General features: G+C 34.8%; 1 protein-coding gene across 1 annotated transcript in view; it reads left to right on the forward strand.

Moving 5' to 3' along the window:
- Positions 1 to 7208, forward strand: part of LOC119085087 (forkhead box protein O) — a 104941-nt gene extending 97733 nt beyond the window's left edge. The window contains exon 12 of the mRNA XM_037195333.1: positions 6870 to 7208. The gene's annotated coding sequence lies outside the window, so the exon portion shown is untranslated. The remainder of the gene's footprint in view (positions 1 to 6869) is intronic.
- Positions 7209 to 7628: the final 420 nt, after the last annotated feature.

The following is a 7628-nucleotide window of genomic DNA, read 5'->3' on the forward strand; positions in this document are numbered from 1 at the left end:
AGCGGCCTTAGTCCAAGGGCCCAAATTTGAAACTTTTTTCGTCACGTTCTTTTCGGTATTCAATTACCTTCCATAAAAAACTAAAACTAGCAAAATCGGATGAGATTTACTCGATTTATGTGCAAAAAACACTTAGGGGCGAGTAACGACCTTTGAGCCCTCCCAACAAGCCCACGTTGCATCTTACCCAATAACAATGTTCAGCAACTTGGTTCTACTCGATACCTTTCATCTGATATATCACAAGCAGCTATTGCGTGCGTATTTCGGTAGATATCGTCGAAAGACTGAAAAACACTTATAGGGCCCTAGCTCTGGAGGGGCCGACCCTGCCATGCCCATTTTCGAACTTGACCTTACTTTTGTCGATACCAATCGGGGAAAAAAAGAATTTTGAAAAAAGGTTGTGATTTACTCAAGCTAGAGGGGTCACGGACGGACGGACTTTTTTTTATTGCGGATTCGTCATCTATGAACATAACCAAATGATTTGCCCTTACTGTCTGCTTCCAATTCGACGTGTTACAAACGGCATATTAATCTTATAAGCCCCCAGTTCTTCGTACGGGGCTAAAAACGGACAAATAGAGATAAAGTGGACATTAAGAGTAACCAGACCGATTAAATCAACAGAGTTTTCAGCAGAATTGTTTATTTAATTATCTCTTTCGACATATCTAATTGGTCCTTCTCCAAGAAATCCATCTCCACTCTGTTTTGTAAGCATCCAAAATGAAACTTTAGATACATTCGAAATGCATATTCTTAGTGCTTTCAATACCATTTGGTCCACAATCAAACTCTTCTTGATGCTAAAAAAAATCGTTTTCGAAAATGCCACATCCATCTCCATCGCACATATCCGCAGCGTAAAATGTTTCGTCTAAAAATTATTCATTTTTAAAAAATCATTTAAGCGAAGTAATGGTTGTTTTATTGTGCCTACATTTTCCTGTCATCCTAATTTTAATGCCTTCGAGACATTTGAATTTTAAATAATCATCATATGATTTTTATACTATAGGGTAAAAAGGCAAAACACAACGTCGGTTGGTTTGTGAAGGGTGGGAGAGAAGAAGCAGCGAGATAAACGTGATTTTTTTAACATAAAAGATTTGAATCATTCAAACATGTAAATTTTTTCTCTCTTCTCCTTATAGTTGCTAATTCGATAACAGCTCAGGGGTATGTCTTAAATTCTAAACATTTTTTTTGGCTGTGTGTAAACGGCAAATACAATATTGTAGCATGTGACGCACCCGGACTGAATATATTAAATTGGTTAATAGAGTGAAACAATTGAAATTTTACGGATACTTAATTTAGATGTGCTTTAAGGAATATGAGTATTAAGCACAAAACGTCTTCGCCGTTCAAACATTATTTTTTTTTCTTCTGCTTCTTGTCGGCTCTTCCTTATGTGCATAATTATCTGCTCCTCTGTATAAACTGTTAAGTATCTATTCCATCTAGTCTTAGATAATAACATTATGTTGGGGGCAGAATATGCTAGAAGGTAAGTTTATTACCTTTGATCTTTCTAGATATCTCATTTTATACAATGGTGCAAGCGAACATTTCGTTACTTTGAATAATTTTTTTTTTTTGAACTAAAATATGAATGTATGAAAATTTTATTTTTCTTTATCTAATTTTTCTTTTATTTATTATTTTTTCTTCTTAAAGAAGACTGTCTCTTTTGTATCTGATATACTGTGTAGCAAACACCATGCTCTATATACATACAATGTAACATTCAACGCTACTTTATGGCCTTTGAAAATTTAATTTACTTGTTGCTTTTTGTTGTGTGTTGGTTTTAATATTTCCATTCGCCCATTCGTAATATATCGTGTGTACATGTATATATAACTTCCACTTAGCGCACAGAAGAGCATTTATAAATAATTAAGAGTTTGATACGTTTTGTAAGGTATATTTGGTACGATGTTACTCGAGGATGAGTGTAGTACATCATGTAAAAACGAAAGGAAATTAAGATTATTTTCCTTTGTACGTTGTAAAAAAGAAAATAATTCCATTGCAACGCAGACCAGCGATTTAAATTATGTATTCGAGTTTCTTTATGAACATTTTAATTGGAGTGTAACATATATACACATCTCAGTCCATCACATTTTCTCACGCACTAATAGTACAGCTAAGGCGATATACTTCAAAATCATTTATGAAAGAAACGCGCCCCAATTTTAATTTGTTAGCTCTACAACATTTTTTCGTTTATAACATTTGATTTCCTGACTCCCACATGAAGCTCAAAGCTGCGTTTCCGAATTTTTTAGGAATTGTAAGTGGGACATTTATGAGGATAAACAGAGACACATTTCAATAGTGTATGGTGCGAATTATATCTAACTTAGATCGAGTCTTATCTATTATAATTGTGTTTCGCATGAATTTTTTTTGTTGAAAATATCGAATATCAGTTTTTGGACCAAGAGGAGGATATGGTTTTTTATGTAGTTATATGTCACAAAATCCAAGGTCCAAGGTCCAAGGTCGACCTAAATTTTAGTGTTCAGCTGTTCAGATGTTCAGCATGGAATGGATATCAGTAGGTTTTATTGAAATATAAATTGGTGATTGTCGTCTGGTTGAATGAAAAACAAAATTTACTTGCCAATCTAGCAACAGCTGGTTTTGTATATTATTTTTTAAGTAAATTTATTCATTCCTTAGACTATGCCGTGCGGAATACAATATATAATCCAACGCAACCAATTAATAGTTGGACGCTCTGAAAAGTTTGTAAAAAAACTTCTGTTCAGAATAATAGTTCGCGAAAGGATAGCGTTAAGCGATATTTTTTTTTTTTTTGAAAGGCTCTGGACAGTTGTCAATGTGGCTAAAATGCTACAACAAGTAAAAAGATGTTTGAAGAAAAGTTGTCATAAAGTTGATTTTATGCGAAACTGACAAAGTTTTCTTCATAAGACTGTAAGTCTACTGGACTGCTGGAGGGACTACAGATTTATTTTGCTTTACAATTCTCAATCATAAATCTGTATCAGTTTTATCACATTCTTCAGTATAGATATGGAAAAAGCACAATAGACATTAACTTATGTGACTTTGAGTTTGCTTGGTCGAGACACATTGTAGAATTCAAGAAAATTTGGGGAAAATAGTCCCTGCTTATTATATTCTTAGAATTCTAACGACAGTAATCAGTTCATCGTAAACAATTTAAGAATAAATTTCTACGATTTTTGACGAGATTATGGAATAAATATTCCCGTTAATATAGTTCTACAATCAAATGTCACTCTATTGATTAATGTTTTTTCCTATCTAAATTTGAAGATCACTTTTAACACACAGGCCAAATGAACAAGCTATGTTTCCAATAAAAATTACTTTCATTTACAAAATATGCCCTCCTGACACCCCATTTTTTAACCGTCCATTTAGCACAATGATTCCGTTAAATTATTCGGCAAACATAGCATCTACAACACACCATCTACTTGACACGATGATGGTATGGTATATACATATAATTATATACACGAAAAACACTCGCAAGCAAAATAAAAAAAGAAAGTCATTTATTAAACAATCGCACAAAATAAATACGAATCCATAGAAAAAGGAAAATACAAGTTAATCGTACACCTTTAACATCTCTCACCTCACTATTTAACTAGCAACAAAACTCAAGGTTGAACTCTTACACATAAAATATTTCAAGCAGCCCACTGCCTCAAAATCCCCTCAGGAAAGCGCACGAGAAAGGAAAAAAAAACGATATGAAAATAGAAGGGGTTTGGGACAAACACACAATATTGTGTGCTCTCTACCACGGTTTGGTGTGTACATGTTCTATTATACGGTTCGAATGCAACAAGTGGCGGTTTGCTATTCCGTAGTAAGTTAAACTCCATAAGCTTTTTCTTCACTGTTGTTTTATTATCTGGGTACGTGAATCTATATTTTTGTGTATTTGGTGTAACGTTATATTATTATGTGTCTGTCACTGTTGTAGGGGTTTCTTTTCTCCCTACGTATCTTCGTTTGGATTTTGTTTTTTGTTATAAGTTCTTCAATTTAGTACGAGAATTCAGACTTGTTATTTCGTTGGACAACAAAATAAGAAGAATGAAACGGTCTTTATAGCGGTCAATTCACACAATCTGACGAAACTTTTTATCCCTAAATGGTGATTCCGTTCTGGAGTTTTTTGTTGTTTAAGACCCAATTGGTATGTCGTCTACTTATTTCCAAATGCGTAGCTACCTGACGGGTAGGAAGCAGTGTGTGTCTCTGGGTGGAGAGAAGAGTGATTTTAGAGAAATTGATATCGGAATACCCCAAGGTAGTGTCCTCGGTCCCTTGCTCTTCCTTATATACATAAATGACATTTTCCGTCTTCCCACCCACGGCGTAGCCGCCCTCTTTGCTGATGATACAGGTGTGTTCTGCTCAGGTGATACTGTTGAAACGAATGTTGAGCGTTTGAAAAGTGATGCGAAACTGATCAAGGACTTTCTCGACGAGAACAGGTTGTCCCTTAATGTAAAAAAGACTAAGTGTATGCACTTCCGACGCGCTGAACGCTTACTTGCAGATTCGGTGACCCTGGAAGACCAGGTCATTGAGAGAGTAAGTGTGTTTAAGTACCTGGGTGTCTTGCTGGACGACAAGTTGACTTGGAATTCCCAAGTTACGGAAATGTGTCGCAGGCTGTCGTCTGTCTGTGGTGTTTTGTGTAAGCTCAAAAGGCTGCTACCGAGGGCAGTGCTCATGAAGGTTTATTTTGCTCTTGCGCACCCTATAATTTGTTACCTGCCGGGAGCGTGGGGCACTGCGTGTAAGAAGTCTATCGAACAGCTACAAGTTCTGCAGAAGCGTTGTCTGAAGCATGTGAATAGACTTCCCTTGCGTCATCCGACTGTCGACCTGTTTCGGAGATACTGTCCGAGAGTCCTTAATGTAGACAGTATTGTTAAGTATAGCGTTTGCAGCTTTGTGTATAAGGCCATCGGTAAACAGTCCTTCTGTAACATACCCTTCCAAGGGGCCTCACATTGCTACAATACGAGAGGAAAGCACCTGCTCAGAGCATCGGCTACTAGGACGAAGAGCGGTGAAAGGGCGATTTCTGCTCTAGGGTGTAGACTGTACAATTCCTTACCGAATGAGGTTAAGTTTGCTCAGCCGAATTGCTTTCAAGCTCGCCTGAAGGGTTGGCTTCTAGAGAATCAATACTGATATTTCTGTGACATTTGACTGGGATAGTGTCGATGAGTTGATGGATCATCGGGGTTTTTTTTCATTGGATGCTGGATTTTTGGTGCGTGAAGGATGCCTCTGCCTCCTGCTCCCCCACGGCAATGCCTCCTAGGCTTACTCCAGCTTGTCTCCCCATTCCTTTCTGATTTATTATCGTATTAAATTTTTCATTTAATTCTATATTTTTGATTTCCATGCTGTATTTCAAGTAAATTTTTCCATCCTTATTTTTAGGCCAGCTATTGTAAATTGCAGGTCAAGTTTCATGCTATATTTCAAGGACAATATTTTTTTTATATAATTTTAATTGGTTACTCCTTTAAAGTGTCTCACAGTGGAGAACCGCAATGCGATTTGTTATACTAATTTCATGATGTAGAAATGTTTGAATAAAACTAAAACTAAGCTTCGATTTTCAAACACATTAAATTCAAACAACTGGTCTTGCGAAACAGTTTATCAATTAAGTCACTTTAAGTCGCCTAACATCTTATACCCTCCTTACCGAACCACGGTTTTCGTTCACAGCAATTGCTATTGTAGTTGTCTACCAAACTTTAAAAAAATTATGATTTTTTCTTTGAAAATGTCCTTTAAGTGCAGATGCAGAACATGTATGTGATACATACCACAATTCCGCTGTAACAAGGACAAACAGCAAGCGTCTTACTGCTGTCAATAGTATTTTACATAACTAGGTATGAAAAGTAGAGTTTTAGTGTGAATTTCGTTGATCCGAGGCGAAGCCGAAGGCATTAAACACACGAAAACGAGACTTTTCATTTTTATCCCGAGCTATGTAATGGATTTTACATGCTGAGGGCGTCGAAAGACGTGCTTCAAACATGAAAAGTACGTTTCTCGACGTATGTAGCGTGTAAACTACTTTACTCAATACAATGTTTCCCTAGAGTGATAAATGGGACATTTTTTCAAGCTGTCAAACTTTGGTTTACTTTGTTACTCTATAGCGTACGTATCTTTGGGAGAATGATAAAAAATGCATACGAGAGACCCTTGGACGAGGGGCACATTCACCTTCGTAATCTACCGTCTAGTATTTGATAATCTGAAAGTCTTTTACTTCATTGATTGTAACAAAAACTTTAGAATTTAACACAGACATTTTTTGCTAATTCTTGTCTTTTTCTTTGTCTTTGATCATTTATGAAGGAGTTCTAACTGGCCATTTAGATAGCGACGTTTGGGCAACGTATAATGTCAAAATTGACAGAATTCTTTTGTTCTAGTGTCAATTTTGACACTATACGTCGCTCTCTAAATGGTCGGTAAGGACACATATGTACTTATATTTAGGACGATGCAGTTTTGTAGGACTCGTGCAAATGAAATCCACTTACATTTGAAAATCATTTTCATCAATATGATCCTTTTACTTGTCTGTTCGTGGTGATTGAATACTTTTTGCAAGCAATTCGAACACATATGAGTTTCTTGTTGAAAAAAGGCAAAGCTCAGAAAGCTATAAACTCGTGTCTCGTCAATGTTCAATTAACGGAATGTGAATCCATATCAAATAAATCAATTTACATAAAACGGTACAAACATAATGTAAACATTTTTGGTTAACAAATTTCTTTTCTTTTATTTTTCAGACTCAGCTGATTATCCCGAGTCGTTTCATAAATAAATAAATTTTTTTGTAAAACTTTGAAAATTTTATTTTTTTAAATTAATTTTTCTTTTTTGTTTCGTTTAATTCTTTTTGCTAAAAGCTTATAAATGTAAACTTTTACTATAAATATAAGTAGATTGTTGTGCTAAACAAAAAATAGTTTAAAAAAAAGTTAATAAATACTAAAAAAAACATTATATGTATATCTAATTGGCAACGGTGTTTTCCCTCGAATTGTCTTTCTAAAACAAATTGTTTACATTCTAAAAAAACAATTTCAAGTACTAAAACTAAACTATATCTTGAAGTAAATTTTAAAGAAATAATTTAAAATAAAACACACACCTCAGGTTAAATACAGATTTTAAATTTTTTAATGTCGATTAGATACACTTAACGAATTTTCAACTTGATCCAACTTTGTATCAATTTTATTTTGAGTTGGTTTACACACTAAATACGCACCTTATACAGCCATAAAAAAGGATTCATTTTATAAAATTAATATCTTAATTGGACTACGAATATGTATTTCTTTCTTTCTATAACTTTTTGTTTATCTAAGTTATTACATTTTATGTCATTCAGTACTACGCTGATATGTAGTCTACATTTGGGCGTCAGTCGAAATAATCTCTTTAAAACGTACAGTTTGTTCACCTTAACACAATTTTAGATAAAAAAAGCGAACAGTTTGAACACAGTTCCTCGGTTTCCTTAGTGTCAATGTATACGACAA

Source organism: Bradysia coprophila, chromosome X (genome assembly GCF_014529535.1).
Source record: "Bradysia coprophila strain Holo2 chromosome X, BU_Bcop_v1, whole genome shotgun sequence".
Classification (NCBI taxonomy): domain Eukaryota; kingdom Metazoa; phylum Arthropoda; class Insecta; order Diptera; family Sciaridae; genus Bradysia; species Bradysia coprophila.